The sequence below is a fragment of the Phoenix dactylifera genome, chromosome 4 (genome assembly GCF_009389715.1).
Source record: "Phoenix dactylifera cultivar Barhee BC4 chromosome 4, palm_55x_up_171113_PBpolish2nd_filt_p, whole genome shotgun sequence".
Lineage (NCBI taxonomy): Eukaryota > Viridiplantae > Streptophyta > Magnoliopsida > Arecales > Arecaceae > Phoenix > Phoenix dactylifera.
Genome location: NC_052395.1, coordinates 29,722,340 through 29,743,614, shown reverse-complemented (window position 1 = coordinate 29,743,614; position 21,275 = coordinate 29,722,340). Strand labels below are relative to the sequence as shown.

The window sequence follows — 21,275 nt, the reverse complement described above, 5'->3', positions numbered from 1 at the left end:
AATAAATGCCGGGGCAGTGGCAGGATATGGCCCTCGGCCGGACCTCGGAGGGGTACGGCCGTCGTGGGTAGTCGACAAGAATAGACCTCAGGTGTCGGAGGTTCTGAGGTCGGAGGTCGGACGCCGACCTCGGCTGTCCCAAGTCGGCGGTTGTGCGGCCTCTTAGGAATAATTATGTTGCTGGGGGAAAAGCATATTTCCCCAACAGGGTCTTTCCAAAATACCGTAGGGCGCGTTTGGTTAATTCGAAATGGAATTTGAATATTAGAAGAAAGCCTAGATTAAATTTGAGAAAATGGGACTTTTTCTCTGGAATAGGAATGGAAATGAAACCCCCTCCTATCAAATAACTGGAATAAGAGCCACTCATTCTCATTTCCATTCCAAAGCCCAACTTCTTCCAACCAAACATGCCCTTATTATTGCTCTATCTCCTGTATGGATTTTCGATCTGCATGAAAGAAACTGTCAAAGCAGCGAAGACGTGTAATCGAGGCGGTCTTCTTGTGTAATGTTTTGCTAGCAATAGCCTTTGCTGGAGCATGGTATGGTACAAGTCCCCACCTAGTAAAGCTAGGTTCATTTTTGGTTGAAGTTTTTGATTCCAAGTCCTTCCTGCTGCTCCGGCATCCAACATTTCCTCCAATTAATGAGGCAGAAGCCAGCTGATATTGGGATAGATCCCTTCCAAAAAAAAGGATTGGTGGATAAGGTCCAGTTGCTCGATCATCCAAATGGGTGGAAGGAATACCGACATGTAGTACTGTGCGATCACCGATAGGACTGAGTTGACCAATGTCAACCTTTCGCCTCAAGAGAGAGTGGAGCCTTTACATCCCGCCAGTTTGGGGTCAAGTCGGCAAATAGGAGGCTGCCAGTGCTGTTTGGAGAGTCCTCTTTCATGCAAAGAAGGCAAGCCAGGATAATTGATTGGCAGCTTTCCCCCCTCAAATGGTGGTTCAGGGTCTAGACCCGTAAGAACCCCAAATTTCTGTCCGTTCTACGAATATGATAGCCCGCGCTGGCGCGCGAACAGGGGCCACGCTCGTTATTTTAGCGAGGTGGATGAATTGCTGGTGAGAAGGATTGATCTGATCAAGGAGCACAAGTTACTTGTAAAACCCCGTTCCCGGATAGAAGTGTGAGAAGGAATTGCCAGTTGACTTGGTTGAAATCTCTCAGTACATCTAATGAGAAGTGATGAAGCTATCAAGGATACATCTGTCATGCAAAAAGGTCAATTGGGTGGTGCTTGTCAGGCTCCACCATGACAGATTTAAGACGATTGACTAGCAATTGCGGTGATGGCTCTTATGATCCCATCGGGAAGGCTGATTGGTCGGTACATATTTTTTTTCTCCCAGGAGATGTCTTTTTCCTATTCAATTCGAACCCGAGTGGTCCTAGAGCCTTCTCCAATCCAAGCTCAAAAACCGCATCTTTGCTTCATCCTTGGATAAAGGAGGATAAATTGACGTTGACAGTGTAATAATCCAGAACCTTATCCAAAAAATACTAGTTTAAAAATATTTTTTAGATTTCTTAATTCTATATAAATACTCAATTTCTTTCTGACGAATAATCAATATAGAACTATATACACACTTATAGGAATCCTTATATACTTTCCTCGTTTAAGCCTAATATCCTTGTCAGACTAAGAATATAAATTCATCCAAATCTAATCACAAGCACTATAATCAATCCGTGGTCAGTATCAATAAGTTTGTGCTGCAGTACCCTCTAGTCCACATTAATTATGAGCCGAATCTACTATGATATTATTTGTAATAATCCAAAACGTCACTAAAAAAAAAAGCTAGCTGAAAAATATTTTTTAAATTTTTTAGTTTTATATAAGTATTCAAAATCTTTTCAATTAAAGAAAACGTTTGTAAACTCCCCTGCAATCTCATTTAGCATGATCCCATGATTTGCGTTAACCGATATATTATTTTGGTGACGGCAACAATTTGCCATTCCAGATAAGCCATGTTTTGTCACCATGGTGCAGCCCATTTGACACAAACGTTGTTTCCATGACAACTCGCCTTGGTGCGCTGAACTTTCCAGCCACTCTTTGATAGTGCAACGCTGAGAAGGTTCAGCTGCCATCAAATCCCATTACTCTTCAAGAGCATCAGTTTCATGTAGTGGTGCCATAGATTCTTTTTGCTTGCGGACTATGTTGTGCACCTGGAATTGACTCCGTGTGCCTTTCAGTCTTGCGCACCAAGATTGCAGCTAGGCCGCGGTGGGTTAGATCCCACTAGTAAGGGGATTAGGCAGTGCAAATTGGTTTATTGTAGCCAAAGCAACTCGAAACGGAAAGGCTGGACCAGAGTATATGTTTCCATCATAAAGGCAAATGAGGATGCAGTCAGGAGTTGGCTTTGGGCCTTTGGCAAAGCATGCACATAGCAAAGTGGATGCGAAACTTCGTAATCAGTAGAGAGTATAAAGCGGTATAACTTGGCAAAGGAATACATTCTCATGATAATTTGACCACGTGAAGTCCCTTCCTCGAATTGGAGGATCCATAAGGTGCATTTCTGGGATGAAGTCGGCAAATTGGGCCATATCGAAGCGATCTAGCCCGCCGAATACAGATGAAGCTCAATGCAAGAAATGATCTTGGATGGGTGTCGCATGGCTGAAACCAAAAGCGGTGGGCCCCCTATGCCATTCTAATTTTGCACAATTCAAGGGTTTTTTTGAATCTGGCTTTGGATCTCGTGACACCTATTAGACCTGTGGGTTATCTTGTGTAATTTGACACAAAGGAAGCACTTATTGAATTGTATTAGTAGACAGATCTAAGTGACTCAATTAGGTGGAGCTTTTTATGCATAAAGAAAATTAGATATTAGGGACGGGTTTGATGGTTGGAAGTCATAATGATCACAGTATACCAAGAAAAATAAAAGATGAATGTTTTTTCTAATAAGAGGTATTTCTTTGTTTATGGGATGGAGGCCACTACAATAGCAATATAGCTGGCATTGTGACTCCTAAACTCCTTTACTTATGATATCTATACCCATGTGACATAGCCTTAATATTGTAATTGATGTTGGTCGTTTAACTCAATGGTGAGCTAAAGAGTTTTGGGCTAGAGAAGATTACTGAATTCATCTAATCTACTATTGGACATTATTGACCATGGCCTCTCATTGGACCCAACAAAGGAATAAGCTCTATGAATCTACAGTAGATTTTGTCTAATGCTTACCCTCCTCATTGCTATCTATCGAGGATCAATGTGAACATGAGGATCATCGCCACCATGACGTACCATAACATGGGCATTCATCCAAAGATGTTTCAATTTATAAAAATGTTGTACTGAATTATAACATGGTCTAAAGCTAATGTCAAGCCACTTTTCACCAACTTTACAGTAGAAAAATCTATTACGCATAATAAACAAAAGATTGAACCTTGGATCGCATGAAATAAGATAAAATTTCACTTTAGATCAGGCCAATCAAGCTAAGTCAAATGATCAATGTTGAAAAGGAAAAGCATTTCTTCAAAGGAAAGAGAGAACAACTCTTGTTTATTTGACTCGTATTCCCCTTCACTATTCTTCTTTCTCACCAAAGAGATCGTGTGTAGACTACGTTACCTGCTACACTAGAAAATAAAAGAAGGCTAAAATAACAAGTTATCTATGTTTAATAAGGGATTTATAAATAATTTTCTTTTTATGAGAAATATTTATACATAATTTTCTTAACATATGTCGTACTTAGTTAAGCAGACAACGTTTGAGACTTTGCATGTACAAATGCAAACTCTTTACTTCAAATAATTGAAAATCATTTAGGACTAATTGCACTTGTATTTTTCTTTCAGATATTTTATACAGTGAGACGGCGACTGTACAAATTCTGAACTTAGATATAATTACATTTGTAAGAACCAATATTATTTTTTTTGTTTCACATATTCTATATAGGGATCACTAATCTACTAATCTCAAAAGCATTTTGCGGTCAAGAAATACACACTTACTGTGACTAATAATAATAAGGGTGTAAAATGGCACGCTTTTCGGTGTGGATTAAACATGCCCACGCAAGATCCAAAACAAGCATTAATCAACTAAAAGAATAAAAGTCAGAAGAGGGTAAGAAAAATATTAGAGAGAAAAAAACATATAAAAAATTCGTCGCTTTACAAGATGCCTTAAGAAAATGAACTATGGATGCCTCTCCAACTAGCTTTGTGTTACATTATAGGACCAAATAAGACTTCAATTCAAAGAGAGGTACCAGCCATTTTCCATGACTACATGACCCAGGTTGAAAACTAAACCACCCAAAGACAATTTAATTTCATTGAACCTAAGGCTTACTTTAGCTAACTTGGACCAGCTAACTATTAACTACAAATAATAATTAATGCATGAAAGTTCACAATATCCTTCAATAAGGGGACCTGTTTTTAATTATATTTTACATGTTTTTACACAGTGACCCCAAGAACCGTCAGGGGTTCAGAATATACAAATACAGGTGCAAAATACTACAAAGCACCCGGTGGAGGTTAAAAATTACTCTCGAGTTCACGAGACTGATCATTTTCCTAGTGGATGTAACCAGAAGTAATTAGCCCATCCTAATATCAAGCCACACAGGATGTTGTGCCGCCGCCGCCTCAAATGCTATGTCTTCCTCCAAATCCCTCTCCCTTCCCTGCCCCTCGCCACTACTATTAGTCTCAGCTCCATCAAGAATCTCTCCTCTTCCCTCCTCCCCCACCAAGAAGCCTAGCCAAAGGAAGCATCCTCTCTCCCCTCACCAAAATCCAGTGAATATCAAATGCGGAAGCTGCAAGAATCATACAAAATAATGATTCTAAACTTACTATGATTCTTGGATTAGGAAAAAGAATCCAACGTCTGATGTGTATGGTATACACAAGAAAAACAGACAACAAAGCAAAAATAGGTACGTCATTGCTCATCCTATCACTATTGCTAAGGTATAAATTTTCTAACCTAGGAAGCTATATTACCAGTAGTTGCTAGTTGTCAGTTCGTAAGTCACTTGCTTCAGCTGGCTGTGAGTGCATGAAGTATAAATAATGATATAATACCATGGCGCCACATCTATCTTTGATGGGCTATCAAGGTTTTGTCGAGTTCCAATACATCAACTTTATTCTTGCTTTTCATCGCTTGAAAGTTTACCAAGACTATGCCTCCAAGCAAACGAGACACAGAGCAGGCACAATATCTACATTGTTTCAGTTCGTCTTAAATTTATAAATAAAAAGTAAGAGGCTGAGAAAGGTAAAATATCGTCTTGAATGCATCAGTCATATTGATACTAAGTTCACTGACATCAAAGTACATTACTTTCAGATATTTTAAATAATATATTACAACATAGTGCATTTTCACCTAACTTTTCAAACACAGCCTCCTACTTTGGAGAAATTATCCATAGAATAAGTTTATTACTTTGGCAAAGATAAATGTTAAAATAACGAATGTATAAACAACTGAAATTTTTTTACCTCGTTATCTTATTATCAATCTCCTATTCTTTGCTATCCGTTCATCATCCCTTTCTAGCATCACCACCCCTAAGATCCTCATCCTCTTTTCTCATCACTACTACCATCAGAGTCCTCCCCATCCTTCCATGGCACCAACATTGTGTACGTACGGCACACAGCCTTTACCCCTTGCCCTCTATTCGGTTAAAATTTCACCCCCGTATATCATTCAAAGTGCCAACATTGCACCATACCCCAAAAAGAAGAGGGGAAATTGCATCAGTAAATTTTGTTTTCTTTTTCTCCTTTGTTCTCATCTAATTCTGATCAAGCAAGCATGAAACAAAAAAAAAAGTAAATAAAAGCCTGACAAAATATAAAATAAAAAAGGAAGCATATTAGGTCCAAACTACTGTAATGTCCACCAACACTAAATCAAGATTAGCTCTTTCTTTACCATCTACTCGGTTAAAAGTATCAATCCAACATCACCTTCCTCTATTTCAATTTTCTTTAAAGAAAACCCATTACTGTAAGAATATGATTAAGAAATAAAAGAAATGAACAACATTTAATTTTGAAGAATAGGTTGCGCACAAAGATTTTTTGAAAACAAAATCTCTTTAAAACTATTAGATCCTAAGTGGAAGAGTCAGGTTGGAAAGGACTGTAAGATTAAAAGAAGCCAAATATATATTTGCATCTCATATTAGAAACTGTGGTTAGACAAGATAAACTCATAGACCAAAAGTAGATCATCACACACTTATAAACAAATAAAAACCAGATAATCTACTATAGTAGGGAAAAAAGCAACAAATGTATAGCATATTCAAATATTTTACAAAGAAAAATCAAAATAAGATAAAGACTCTAAAGCAGGGTTAGAAGCAGCAAATGTAAAGCATATTCATATGCTGTTGTACAATGAGGTAAATGCCACCATAATCAGTACCACATGTAATGTGAATAGAATATTTAGTCACAACCTAAACTACATCACTGAGTAAATTAATGCTTTTCTAAGACAAGAGAAAATAGATGTTTTCACTCAAGGAAAAAAGAAAAAAAAACAAAGAATCTAGAATAACTGACCTGTAATGCTCCCGGACTCTTTTCCATGCTTTCCTCATTAACCCCTCATCAGACCCTTCTCAGCAACCTAACCACCCCTCATATTTGTTCACCATATTTTTCACGACAAATCACATGCAGTTCCCCTTTTACAGACATCCGTTTAAGGATATGACCGGCATTCATTGACAGAAGGACACCCTTGGGTGCTCAGATCTGCCATCCACTTGCATCATACGAGCTAGATTACTGATGCCCTGCCCTCAATCACATAAAGACATATGACAGAAAGAGTGCATATGTAAACTGAAACTCGTTAGTACGTTATGGGGATGCTGGTGCATATTTAAATCACAGACAGCATTGATTCAAATAAACTGCAGCATGATGATAGCATAAAATGACAATATTTATTGCAAATACCAGGATCATGAGTAGCAGTGGCAGGAAATTCTCTTTTGGTGGTAGTTACAATTACAGTCTTGTGCTGTGCCTTGAAAATTCTGCACTTCATTATGGATGCTCATCCACTCCAGAGAACCCCATATTGACATTCTTGTCCTGAAAGTTTGCAGCAGCGCACAAATTAGACACAAATATTAATTATGACTAATAATAATCATAAATGAAATTACAGCCTCGGATAATCAAGTGCTAGTAGAAAAGAAAAAGTAATGTAAGTATAGAAAGCTGTAAGCCCTCCAAAAGAGTTAAAATTTGAAAAAGAAAAGAAAAAGAATGAGGAACAAGTCACTGCCTGTTTATCCTTACTGAGACCAATGCACAGACATGGTCCCTCCTTGCACTGAACGCACCTTTCACAATTTACATTCAGTCGGAGACACTGATTTTGTGTATCACCACCTTACAAAATTTAAAATCAAATATAAGGATTTAAAAGATAACTGTGATAACGCACACCAAGTTTAACATCTAAAAACTCTTCAACATCCTTAAACATATTATAATATATAACAAATGCTAGAAAATGTTGAAGCCATTAGTATTAGACAAAGAAATATCACTTTCTAAAATTACAATAGTTATTGGATAATCCAATATAAGATATACATGGAGCACACAAGAAAACGACAAAAGTAAAAGAAAAATAGGCAACATGTACCCAGAATAATTAATATCATATTGCACTCAATTGCTCATCCTATCACTATTAATAAAGTATTCTCTGAAATGAGGGTCACTCAATTGCTCATCCTATCACGATTAATAAAGTAGTTCTCTGAAATGAGGATAACTTGCATAATCTGTAAATGCTAGTGTTCTGTTCATGAAGCACTTGGTTGAGCAGACTTTGAGTGCATTAAGTATAAACAATGACTGGATAAACTTAGACACCACCTCTTCTTTCGGTGAGCTTTCAGAGTTTTATCGAGTTCCAGTACAGTAATTCCTGTCTTAATTCCAACCAGTTGAAAACTAACCAAGACCCTGCCTCCAAGCCAATATGGAACAGAGCAGGGGTAGAAATCACGCACCATTTCTACCCATTCCAGTAGACTGACCAATGAAACATTAGAAAAACAAAGCAGAAACTCAGATATAGTTTTATCACATTATGGTTGGAAAATTGTAGTGAAAACTATTAAATGCACAAAGCTACACAATGCGTCCAGATAGTAATTATGGTTTCAACAACTGAAGAAACAGTTTCCCAGAACAAACTATGAGACAAATAATAGTTTTAAAGAGATAATTATGTACAAGAATAGCAAAATGAAGAATGTAACAAGCTAAGAAGTGATAGAGATCATTAGAAATATGAATGTAACAAGATAATAGGTTTAAAGAACCTCAAGAAATTTAAGTTAAAAAGGGTCAAAATTAAACTGACAGAGATCATTAGCAATATGAATTTTTCTTCCCAAGAAGTGAAAGAAAATAAATGGAACTCAAGACCGATATAAAAGAAAACTTGAAAAAAAAGTCCAATGTAGTAAATTCTCCTCAGTTTCACAGAGATAAGATTAGGGCTGAAAACGGATCGGATATAGATCGGATATTGATATATCCATATTTTTTAACAAATAAGGATATGGATACGAATATTAAATGGATATCAAATTAATATCCATATTTGTTCTAAACGGATACGGATACGAATCGGATATTAAGCATATCCATATTTGTTCTAAACGGTAACAAATGCTAATCGGATATTAAACATATACATATTTTCTCATCCGAATACAGATATAAATCAGATACTTTTTTGGATATTTATCAAATTTGAGCAAAATTCAATAATAGAAACTAGCAATAAAGATATGATCATAAAAGAAAGATTCAATTAAAACAAATATAATTTTAACAAGCATTTATCAATAATAAAAACTAATAATTTCATAAAGAATATACTACTCAAAATTGTTCGTCACCAAAGTAGACCGGATCTATAACGCCTCTAAAGCATCTCACGACTGTCGTCGGTTGCAATCACTAGGTAGAAACTAGAAAGTAGATGGGATCTTTCAAACCCTAATTGCTTAAAGACGACGAAAAGAAAAAAAAGGGACAAAACGAACGAACAAGAAGTTTGAGCCTTTCGCTTATGCGGGGTGATTCGAAGAATTTTATTCGAATCGGATATGCCGTATTCGGGCTACTATCTTAAGTGACGGTCATTCGATATCTGAGTTCCTTTTAGTTTAGGTTTGGTTATCGCTTAATTAGTTTCCCAATTTAATTTAACTTAAACTTCTTCTTTTCACTTACCTTTATTATATAGATATCCGGATTCGGATCCGAATCCAGAAAAATCAGGTATATCTGCATCCACATCCGTATCCGGAAGATTTTTGAATGGATTATCCGAATCCGGATCCGATCGGACTAAAAAAATAGTATCCAAATTCAACTCAAATCGGATACATAAACAGATACTGTCAGATATAATCCAACCCACTTTCGGACCTAGATAAGATTAAAAGATTCAGGTGTAAGAAAGAAAAAACACTGCTCCCAGATACATATATAGTTCACACTACCAATGGATTTAAAGAAAAGAATATATGAAAATATTGTTCCTATACAAACAAACATCATATGTGAAGAAGAACAAGAATAGATTATGTGATTTTGTGTGACACTGAATGAAATAGAATAGAACTGCAAGAAATATTATCCACAATATTATCGCAAACACAGTAGTGATATAAAACTAAGTTCATTGGCATCAAAATACATTATTTTCAGATTTTCTAAGATAAAATATTAGAACAGAATACATTTGCAGCTGAACTCTTCCAACAGAGTCCCCTGAGGTTTGAGAATTTGTTAACAGAAAATTCTAAAATAAGCAGCATATAAACAAAGGAAATTTTCTTATCTCTTGCATATCTCCTTACAATATCCTATTCCTTTACTTCCTTCCTGTTATCTCTTTCCATCACCACACCCCAGATCCTCTTGATCATCTCCTCTCATCAACACGTCCATCAGAGTCCTCCCCATCCAAGCCACCATCATCGACAAGGTCCATACTTCCTTCACCTACCGGCCTATCTTTGGTTAAAAATTTCATTCATACTTAACGAAGCAAAACTGCACATTATGAAAATTAAAAATAAACACGAAAAAGAAAAACCGAACCTGATCTAAAGTACCGTCACGTCCACCGGCAATGCACCAAGATCCTCTAGGAATCAAGAAAAAGAAGAACCAACGAAGAATCAAATCCCCTAAACTAAAACCCTCCAAGAATCGATGAAAACCCTCATTGGAATAAGAAATAATTAAACTCAAAAAAGTGAAACAAGACGAAACCCTCGGACAGAAACCCTTAGCATTCATTCAAAACCCGGCGGAAGAACGAAAAGCGAGAGGGGGAAGAAAGAGAGGAGAGAGAGGAGAGATATAATTACGAAAGCACTGAGATGTTCTGGTCATCGAAGAATTTGGAGTGAACGGGGATCATGGACTTCCATTGGTCATTCCTCTCGTCCACCTCTCAGCGACCGGCCGCCTCCTTTTCTTTGAGACTCTTCCTCACCGTATCGTCTGGAAGAAACGTGACACACAGAATTGGAAAGGTGGGAGCCTATTTATAAGAGCGGAGCTTCGGTCCACCAGATCCGTGTAGTATACCAGCTGTCAAAGGAGGACTTGAATAAACATTCCATATAATAAATGTTATATAGCTTTCTTTTAAAAAAAACCGTTATATATATTATCGCACGCGCATATTGTATTTTTTTCTTCGTGAAATATGTGCCCTCCATTTTGGCCGATTTAAGTGATTATGTGATATGATGCCGGTGAACAAAAAATTATTAGTTAGACCAATTTTACCATCTCAGATGGACCAATCCCACCGCAATGCAGTATGCATATATTGCTTTGCAGTTGAATTGGTCCACCAAATTTAAGTAATTCTATCCATCCATATCTATATCAAGATGTATGTCATATTACTAGTGAACAAGAAATTGTGGGTTGGATCAGATCCATTAGTTCAGCAATGGATCATTGCAACTGCAAAACAACACATACAAGCACAAGTCAATAATTTTTTCTAATGCGCAGAATTCGAGATCTCTAGATGGCACAAAAATTATATCCTACACCAAGGTGCATGTAGTGGTGCACCATACTAATCACAAGCATATGTTTTTGTAGTGATGCGCTAAGATGACCACTTGGTCACTAAGTCTGTAAAAACAATTGGATATGATGTAATCACAAAATATCCATAATCTATATAGAGTTTATAAGCTAGAGACTTTTAATTAATTGAAAACTTGGTTAAGAACATGATGTAAGTTTGTTTTCAACATTTTTTGCACAAAGATTTTAGAAAGTAGCCCACAAATAATTGAAGGCCCATTTGTGGACTTTCTAGCAGACTTTGCGATTGTATCTCTTTTAAAAAATTTGCAAACTGCTACAAAGTTTTCGTAAAACTTCAAAGTTAGGAACTTATAAATTATCTAAAGCCGGCTATATATTTGCGCACAAATATTATCAAAATTATAATCACAATATTTATATAAAAATAAAAATTGTTATTGATCAGTATAAAGTTGTTACTTGTCTTAAAAAAAATAAATTTTTAATATTAAAATATACACTAAAATAATGGTTATTATTATCAAATAATAATACTTTGTGAATTATAAAAATATTTTTGGAGGGAATTTGTAGATAAAGATTTGAATTTTGGAAAATATTTTTTATTTGAAAGAACTTACAAGTGAAAAGGACGGTTGTTATTAAAATTATAACGGTTTGTTGTAATTAATAATAATAATAAATAATAAATAAGAAGTCAGGGACCTGTAACAATGTTTGACGGCAAACATCAACATCAACACCGTAACGGTTTTTATAACGTTATGTTAAAACTATCGCTGTCCAAAATTCGTTATTTTAATTAATTTTAACTTGCACGGAAGTGAAGCTGACCGATGGTCCCGGCGCTTATGCTATATATAGAACGCCTCCCTGGAGGACTTCTACCCTTCCTCCCGCTCTTCTCCCTTCTCTCCCAGCGATCCATCGGGATCCGGCGATAGGACCGCCCTGAGGTGGAGAACCTGAGCTGCCTTTCGCGCGAGAGGCTTGAAGGGATGGCGTCTGCCTTCTTCTTCGCATCCCTGGAGCGGTGATCCCGCTATCAACTTCAGCCACCGCCGGAAGATGAGAACGACGACGAGGAGGCAAGCGATCCGTCCCCTATTTCGTATCTCTTTTTTTTTTTTTCCTTTGCATTCTTGATGCGGTTCTTGATTACTTGTTTCTTGTTTTCTAGTTTGGTTTTGATGTTCTTTGGATTCCTGAGATGGTTGTTGGTTTCCAGTTTGGTTTTAGTTGGTTCTTGATTTTTTTCTAGTCTGGGTTTAGGGTTATATGTGTTCTTGATTTCTAGTTTGGTCTTGGTGTTCTTTGGATTCCAGTAATGGTTCTTGGTTTCGAGCTCGGGTTTGGTTGGTTCTTGATTTCTAGTCTGGTTTTAGGGTTATGTGGTGATTCCCTTGTTATTTCCTATCGTAGCTGTGATCTGTCGAGTCCTCGTTTTGTGATGATCGTCCAGTTCTAGGGCTTGACCATGTGATTTATTAAATCTTGGGAGGTCTTGATGATTTATTTTCGTTTCCAGAGTTTGTTTTTATGCCAATTTCCATAGATGGCGTTAGATCATTTCCTTATGAACAGGTCGATAGAACTGTCTTATGTTATAAAAGTCTCTTGGTTTATTTTGATTGAATTGGTAACATGTCTAATGGTGTTTGAATTCTTGTGGAGGTTGAACTCCTCTTTAGCTTTTTTACAGGTAGACAACTGTTGTGCAGCGATCAGAATTGGAAAAGTATATAGTCTCTTTGAGATATTCGTTTAGTGATTGAGGTGGTTTTACTTTGTTGCTGATATGTCTTTCATATTATTCTCGGTTTTCCCCTTGGTTTACAACTTGGTATTTTTAAAAGGATATTTCTTTTCGATCTTTCAACTCTGTTTGATTTTAATCATATCTTTTACAATATCAAATGATGATTGGAATGATTTTTAAAGATGTTTCCTGTTGCTTTGCTTGGTTTGAATGAGATTTGGAGTTTATTTTTTGTGTTTCAATGGGGTTTTAACATTATGTTCAGTTGTTATGGAGTCATTTTGATCATGCAGAGATGTAACTATGTAAGCAGTGTGGTTGACGGGAATGTGGCTATAAGCATTTTGTATTTTTATTTGTCTGCCTCCCTTTGTTTTACTGATACTTCTTTGAAAGATTTGGTATTTTGGGTTGGCAATTGAAGTAAATACTTGTTATTTATGTTCAGATGGCTTCGTCCTTCTGTTTATCTTAGTCTAGTTATGCTGCATAGTGATTCCTCCATAGTCTTCACCTAGCTTGCTTGTGAATGCAGCAATTTATTGCAATTTTTACTGTCTTCTTTATCTTTCTGACTGATATGCATGTGCAGCCTTTTATGATAGTTTGATTCGGTATTTCTAGTTAGTGTTCGAGCAAAAAGATCAGTAATTCATGTATAATGGGGTCTGACTTTGTTATTAATTTTATTTAATGGAGATGTTCGATGTGATTTTCGTTGTTGAATCGCTGCACTTGTGGATGAGCAGTGCTCTCTCATTGCGCCTGTTGCTCCATTAAATCCTTCTTATGTTCTTTCAAGATGTTGAAGAGATGTTTTTGAATAGGTACAATTAGATTTATCCATTTTACATCAATGCTTGTCTTTCAGATCTGTATCTCACTGCAGATGGCAAATTAGGACTCCAGTAGATAATTTTGATGATGATTTGTTGCTCCAAGAATCACCGACAATGTTACTCAATGAAGCTAAAGGATGTAATACTTTTCATTTTTGTTGCTGCAGTTTTTGATGTCGTAGAATGTATCTCTCTTTGGAGAATATGGAAAGTGGGATTCCAATATCTCATGGTTTAGTTTTAGTAATTTGGACTATGCAATCAAATTAGATGCTTGAAGTATTTCTGATTAATACATCGATTGGTGATAGGTTGTGCCATTTATATTTTTGGTACCTCTGCATATCTATCAACTTTATGTTATTGTAACTGCTGCGTACTGCTTGATAGGCATATTTAGTGCACTATGCTTTTTGAGTACAGAAAAGAGGAGATACTATAAAAATGTTGAGGGGAAAAAAGACATAAATATATTGTTGAATATATTTAAACCTAGAAACACAAATCAAGACAATTGATTTATTTTCCTAAATAAATCTTAAGAAGCAGAATTTGTGGAAGAATGAGTAAGAGAGACTCGTGCGTGATTATATTCAAAATAATGATGGATGGGATCATTGGATGAAGCTAATCTATTATGTCTATTACTCAGTCAAGTAAGCTTACCCCGCTAGTAGTAGGGACCTGGCCCTTTTGTCAGATTGTTACGTGGGCATAGAAAGAAATATGAGTTGCTAATAAAAAGTGGAGAAACGTTTTAATGCATTTTCTTTTGTTGAAATGGTCATTCATGCAGACTAGTGCTTTTGAGACAACTTACTAATGTACAGTTTGGTCTTCTAGCAAGACTGAATGTGAAACATGTACATACTAGGGGCAGTCATGTGCAATGATAAGTTCAAGCAAGCATGGTGTGAAGAGTGAGGCATTAACCAAGCAAAGCGATCTAGCAGTAGAGGAGGAGATGATATGTTGGCAACAATATGGGCAAGCAGGAGAGCAAGTAGTAAGTGATTGCAAGGTAGGGCAAGCATACGTATCGACTATTCAGATAGGCAAAAGGAGGTTTGATTTGTGGTAGGACACAGTAGAGGTGATCAAGAGAGAAAGGGATCATAGGTAGGTAAGTAGTTGATGGTACCCATCCACCTGTGGTGAGAAGAATATAGGGCCTAGGGATATTTCATCAGTTTATGGCATAGGATGGGCAGCTCTCTCATTGGATCTTGGCAATAAAGAAAGGGATGGAAAGGCAACTTTAAGTATTTTAGCCATAGGTGGTTTGCTTCTGTCATGCCCCAAATTCAAGACATAACACGATCATGCTATTGAGGGGTACCACCTACGAGAACATGAAGCCAACAATCATAATCTGTAAACAAATCCACCTTATATAAAAACATAGTAAAATGGTCCAAATCCATCATCCATTAAACAATAAAGCAAACACCGGTTCAGAGCGCCTAAATCCAAATAGGAATACTATAACCCGTAATCCTCAAAATTCAGAAAGTCATTAACTACAAATTTATAGTCAATTAAAATACTAAAATTCTTCTATAAAATTGCCAAGCTTGCTAGCGCGAACTCCAAACTTGGATCATCCTTCATTCCTAGTTATCCTATTCGTCTGAAAAAAGAGAAAAATAAAAAGAGATATGAGCTACATAGCTTAGTAAGTAAACCTTTTACTACCTTACCAGATCAAGCATAAGTTTTTACATATATCAATAAATCATTTTAAGAAGATAACTAGTATTAGAAATAAAAAATATTTCATAAAAACAGTATAATCATAAATCAATCATATTCTTGCGTATGTATAAATCATGCAAATTACATGAATATGGCTTCCAGTCCATAAATAAAATCATGCTAATTTTACAAAGTCAAAAATCATTTGTCATTTTTTCATATCATAATTTCTAATAATTCTCTCATACTAAATGCTAAGGTCACCTTATACCTGTAATAGAGCCGTACTTAATATCATGCCAACTACTATAACCTACTGGCGGGGCCGTATTCCGAGCTACTATAATCCGCTGACAAGGGCCATAGAGGAGGAGATATGTTGGCAACAATATGTGCAAGCGAGAGAGCTGGTAGTAAGAGATTGCATGGTAGGGCAAGCATACATGTCGACTATTCAGATAGGCAAAAGGAAGTTTCATTTGTGGTAGGACACAGTAGAGGTGATCAAGAGAGAAAGGGATAGTAGGTAGGTAAGTAGTTGATGGTACCTATCCACCTGTGGTGAGAGCAATATAGGGCCTATGGATATTTCATCTGTTTATGGCATAGGATGGGCAGCTCTCTCATCAGATCCTGCCAATAAAGAAAGTGATGAAAAGGCAGCTTAGGGGTGGTCTGTGCTCTCACCCCTTGGTTCGGGATATAGGGATGATGAGGAGGGATGGGGTGGCCGTCGAGGCCAAATATGTATTTAGAAAAACCAATGGGGCGGCCGACTGGGTGGCTGCCTTTGCGGCTCATCATTCAGGGCACACCTTCTGGGCGGGGGAGGGGGAGTTGCCATTGACACTCCGCGAGTTAGTGTTTTTTGACTTTATTGGGTGTATTCATACACGTATTGTATGAAAACCCGTTTTCAGCAAAAGAAAAAAAAAAAGGCAGCTTAAGTATTTAAGCCACAAGTGGTTTGATTCAGTCTCCAAGCAGTTGTTTGTTGTTTGATTGACACCAGCCCTGTTCTGAGAGAAAGGGCTGAGAGGATGGTTTCTCTTTGGTTTCCCTGCAGTTCCAAATGTTGTGTTTTGTCAAGATTGTGATATATCAATGATTTTCTCCAACAGTCTTATGAATGGTATCTTTGAAACATAGCCATTTTTTATAGTTATGTGTCCTTTAAGATCCAGTTAAAGTTGTTGAAAGGTTTTCCCTTTTTTTTAAGGATTAGGAAAGTTTAGCAGTCAGGGTTGTAATTGCACTTAGCTTTTTTGGCAGGTGAGTTCCTTTGGCTAGGGAATTCACTGAAATCCAGTTATTCTTATTATATCAGTTGTTTGTCACATTAAAGAAAAGAAGAGGGAGGACAATGGGGGAAGCTGAAGAAGGGAATACTTCTATTGATAAGCTACAAGCGGGGCAAATAATGGTGACGATCAAGAAGTGACGAATGGTTACTTGTATAAGACCAATTGACTAGCCAGTTGAATGATGCAAGCTCACAAGAATGATAGACCTTAGGATTAGTCAAACGATGGCGGGTCCTTGAGTAGTCTATGAGATCCGTGAGAATGCCAGGAAGAGACTACATCAAACTTGGTGAGCCAATAAAGTAAGAGGGTTTTCTACAGGCAGTATGAGCCAACAACGGGGTGTTGAATTGTGAGCTAGGTATTAGCAACATAGCTGCCTGCACGGTCTGACATTTAGGTCAACATTAGAAGCCACAAAAATAGGTCAACAAATTGGGCAAATTTCAGTGATAATTAAGAAAAAGGCATCGTAGAAGTTGGAAGATAATCTCCCAAACACTGAAAAAGTGTAACCCATGTTGCAAAAAAGGGATCAATATTCAGAGATGGAAATTAAGCCTATAGAAGGTTAGTTAGAGCTTGGAGAGACGGAATTTAAGGTTTTGAGAGGTTTTTCCTATACATGAGAAATGCCTATTGTTTAGCAGTAAAATCAGCCACAAACATCTGGATTCGAGCTTAAAAATGTTGCAAGTTGGATACAGGATGGCAATGGCTCCAGAGATGCCTTAGCGTGCTACATCAGTATTTGAATATTGATCCTGAAATATCATGTCAAAAACAGGTCAACCACCCAAAAAATAAAACCATACTGCAAGTAGAGGTACCGGGAAAGCCTTGAGGATGGCTGGAGTACTGTGGGGAAGGTCCACATAGACGTCTTGGTGTTAGTTGAAATAGGTGGGTTAAGATCATGAAACAAGAATGGACAAAAACAACAAAAAAAAGAGTGCCCTGCTTAACTTTTTTCTTTTTTTTTTGCTTTCACTGCTGGAAAATGAATACTTTCATTTTATTTTTCGAGTAACCATTCAATGATTGAACTCCAATTTTTGAACCAGAACAGCATGAGCCTTAAAACCCTGAGTAACATTCTGCCCTTTTTCTTTCTTTCCTTTTTGTGTTAGTGTGTGTGCGTGGCTACAGGATATCAAGTCACCTTGTTCCAAAAACAATCCACCTTAACTGGCTGGCAATTATCTAGTCTTTATCCCACATGTAGTCTTTAGCAAAGTTCTAAGATTTGAATGTAAGCTCTATTACCATAAAACTCAAGGAGCATTGTCAGGAAACAAACCATTATCCAAATGGGCATAGACATAGATGTTTACAATTTACATGAGCTTAAACAAAGGTCAACATACAAGTGCACATGTACAGACTTGCACGATTGAACGAACAAAAGGAATGTACCATAGATGGCATACGGCCTCCGTGCTATTTAGCTCTAACAATAGTAATGAAGTAGATTGTGCATCATAGTAGTTTTTTTTTTTTTGTCTCGTCTGTTTTCACATTACTTTCACTGTAGTGCAAGGATCGTCGAACTGATACCAGTAGATGTACTGGTCGGCCACCGGACTGGTTGCACCGGCCGGTACGAACTGGACCGGTTCGGTATAGGTTGAACTGGTCGGTATGGGCCGGTACCATTTTTTAACATCGAACTGGACCGGTTCGGTATAGGTTGAACTGGTCGGTATGGGCCGGTTCGGCATTTCTTGCTGTGGTGCCAAATATGAAAAATGTCAGTGTGCTTTTATATGCAAACATCTCTACTGATCTAGCTTTTCTCTCATCATCTATACAACTTATCTCTTACAATTTCCAGGTTTTGTTTTTGCTGCCAGCTAGCACTATCTATCTTAGGTGCAATCTCACCTAAAATATGGTTTTAAATGCACATGGGAGCTGCATTATCTGTTGGAATAGACATAGACCCCTGGGCAGTGGCTTCTGCTCGTCAAAATATTGCCTTGAATGGCACAGGTTCGAACAGTGTTGGTTTACTTGGTTTCTAGCAAGACCAGCTCACTACAATTCTCAAACCCAAAGAGAAAACCTTGTATGACCTTGAATTGGGATCTGCAAAGGGCAAAATAGAAATTGTCATACCAAATGTACTTCTGAATCCTTTGAAAGAAATGGCAGAAGATATTGTTGCTTATGGGAAGCCTGACAGGACTGTTGGTCTCTCAGGAGCATGGTATGCTGTACCGATCGGTACAGGTCGGTACCGGGCGTACCGTACCCGTACCGATGGATACCGGTATCGGTACGCCAGTGTCGGTATGCCTGACGTACCGCGTACCGTACCGTACCGACATTCGGTATGCTTATGCTAGTGCGGCACCGGTACGGGGTTCGGTACCGGTACGGCGAACCTTGCTCAGGAGTTTTATCCAAGCAAGTTTCTCCTTTAGAACACCTCATGGAAAAACTGTGTTATCAACAGCTTTGTATATCCTCTATTTGCTTGTAGCAAAGAATATTTTTGTAGTTTGTGTCGTGGTATTTTTGTAGTGTCACTAGTGTGCATGCATTTGTTCGTTCATTCACAGGGAGATCTGAATTCTTTTTGAACTCCCATCATCATGCAATCATGCTGTTATTGTGATGCTAGCTTGAGATTTAGTTTATGCCTATCTTGTCTATTTTTGTGGTTCAGTAAGTTTAAATAATCATCAGAATCATGGGAGTCCAAAGATAGAAATTTGCCAAAATGCAGCTGAAGTCAATAACAAGAAGCTCATCTCACATGACAATAGAATGTCATTTCTCATTCATTTTCAGTCCATTTTTGTTCTTAAAAATGAAAAAAATTCATTTATCCTGGCAAGTGCAATATTTTACTTTTACATGCCTTTGGACATATAAAATCTTATTTCTCATTTTCCTAGTATCCTGATGCAGGTACAGCAAATCAAAGAGATTTACTCATTGTATGTAGATAATATATCAGAATCTGAAATGGAAGGCTGTACCTGTCTTTATGGCACCAAAACGACAATGTGATTTTTTAACCATGCTCAACACAAGCTGGCATTTTAACTGAGCAGCCAAACGCATCCGCAAAATGTTTGCATTTCCTGCTTCCATAGATTCTACAAGCTGCTGTTGAAAGATCATGGAAATCTATATTGCCGCTTATTCAATTGCAGTTACCAGGATATTTCGCTGTTGTACAATAAAAATATAGAGCATCAGGGTGGTTATTGCGATCGAAGTGGCTCACAAGAAACAAAAGGTGAATACTGCAGACACCATAATTCTACCATTTCCGGGGCATCGCATTCGTTCTCATCAATTTTTAAGAGAAATTATGTTTCACCGTGATAGTTGGCAATATGTTTTATATTTGACCATCCATTATGCAATTTCATGCAGATCTTGCCTGGTCTGATGCTACTAAGATACTGCTGCTTTTGTTTTGCTTAAGTGATATTATTTTTACGAAGTGCAATTCCTCTTTCAGTTCTGATGCAACCACAATTGAACCCAAGTTGGTACTGCTATATGCTGCTCTTTTCCTCTTTCAGGGAGTTTGTGTTTGTAGAGCATTTTGGTGATGGAAGACAATGATCTACTCTTCTTTTTGTCCTCAGAAATGTAACTCGACAAAGGTAAGCTGAAAATCAGGTGGCTTGAACAGTTCTAAACATGGATTAAGCACAATTTTGTTTCCAAACGTAGTAACTTTTAGATTACTGTGAATGTTACAGATCATTTATTTAGATATTCCATCATGTATAAGCTACAGTTTGGTTGCGCCTCGCGAACATTGAAGATTTCCCTCCAGGGATTGCTTGCTTCCACTCATTAATCATTCTATTGGCAAGTGCCCGGAAAATAGCAAAGATACGCATATTTTTCTCAAACAGTAGACGTCGGGTCTCTGAAATGTTGCAGTTTCATAAATAATGAAGATAAACTAAGACTTACATCAGATCTTTTGGTTTATAACATCCTTTATTGTGATATGATGACACCAGGACAATTACAATTAAATAATCATTATGTTTTGATGGCAGCAGGAGACTTGCATTTAACAGTCATTATGTCTATTACAAAAAATAATGTATAACTAGTGTAAAATAAGATAGGAATCTGTCTTAACCAACGAGAACTCAACCTTTGACTCTTACCCCTCCCCAAGCAACATGACTCCGACTCAATTTAATAAATGAATCAGAACGAAAATCTCTATAGCCTCCCACAGCTAAAGATATTTCCCTCGGGATCCTAAATGAAATATCAAATTTCTCTAATTATCAGCTTGTCTCTCATAACGGCTTCCAACAAGACTCCCTTCCCATGGTATACATTCATGCTTGGCAATTCTTAGTCATTCTTCATCCTTGTTGTCTCTTTGATTTAATTATAGATGCATCTTCATTTTTATTTCTATAATCTCTCTCCACCCCCCAACCCCCACACCCCACCCCTCTTTTCTTGTCCAAATTCTTCTTAACACTTGCATAAAATTTTCACACTTCTTTTTTCCAA

The 21,275-nt window shown here is 37.2% G+C and overlaps 2 long non-coding RNA genes across 15 annotated transcripts; one reads left to right on the top strand and one right to left on the bottom strand.

Moving 5' to 3' along the window:
- Positions 1–2,851: 2,851 nt before the first annotated feature.
- On the bottom strand, positions 2,852–10,628 carry LOC103707174. Of its 13 annotated transcripts, none has more exons than XR_005511770.1 (5): positions 10,192–10,628; positions 7,942–10,092; positions 7,006–7,446; positions 6,604–6,888; positions 4,412–4,835 (listed from the first exon to the last, which is right to left on the bottom strand). It is a non-coding gene; the product is annotated as an uncharacterized LOC103707174 (long non-coding RNA). The 13 variants fall into 13 exon arrangements; XR_005511763.1 differs by having other exon boundaries at positions 6,604–7,446; positions 10,192–10,237; positions 10,464–10,628; XR_005511766.1 differs by having other exon boundaries at positions 6,604–6,839; positions 10,192–10,627.
- Positions 10,629–19,683: 9,055 nt separating this feature from the next.
- Positions 19,684–20,715, top strand: LOC103707175. Of its 2 annotated transcripts, XR_001879457.3 has the most exons (3): positions 19,684–20,016; positions 20,157–20,392; positions 20,492–20,715. It is a non-coding gene; the product is annotated as an uncharacterized LOC103707175 (long non-coding RNA). The 2 variants fall into 2 exon arrangements; XR_003385730.2 differs by having other exon boundaries at positions 19,684–20,392.
- The last annotated feature ends 560 nt before the right edge of the window (positions 20,716–21,275 follow it).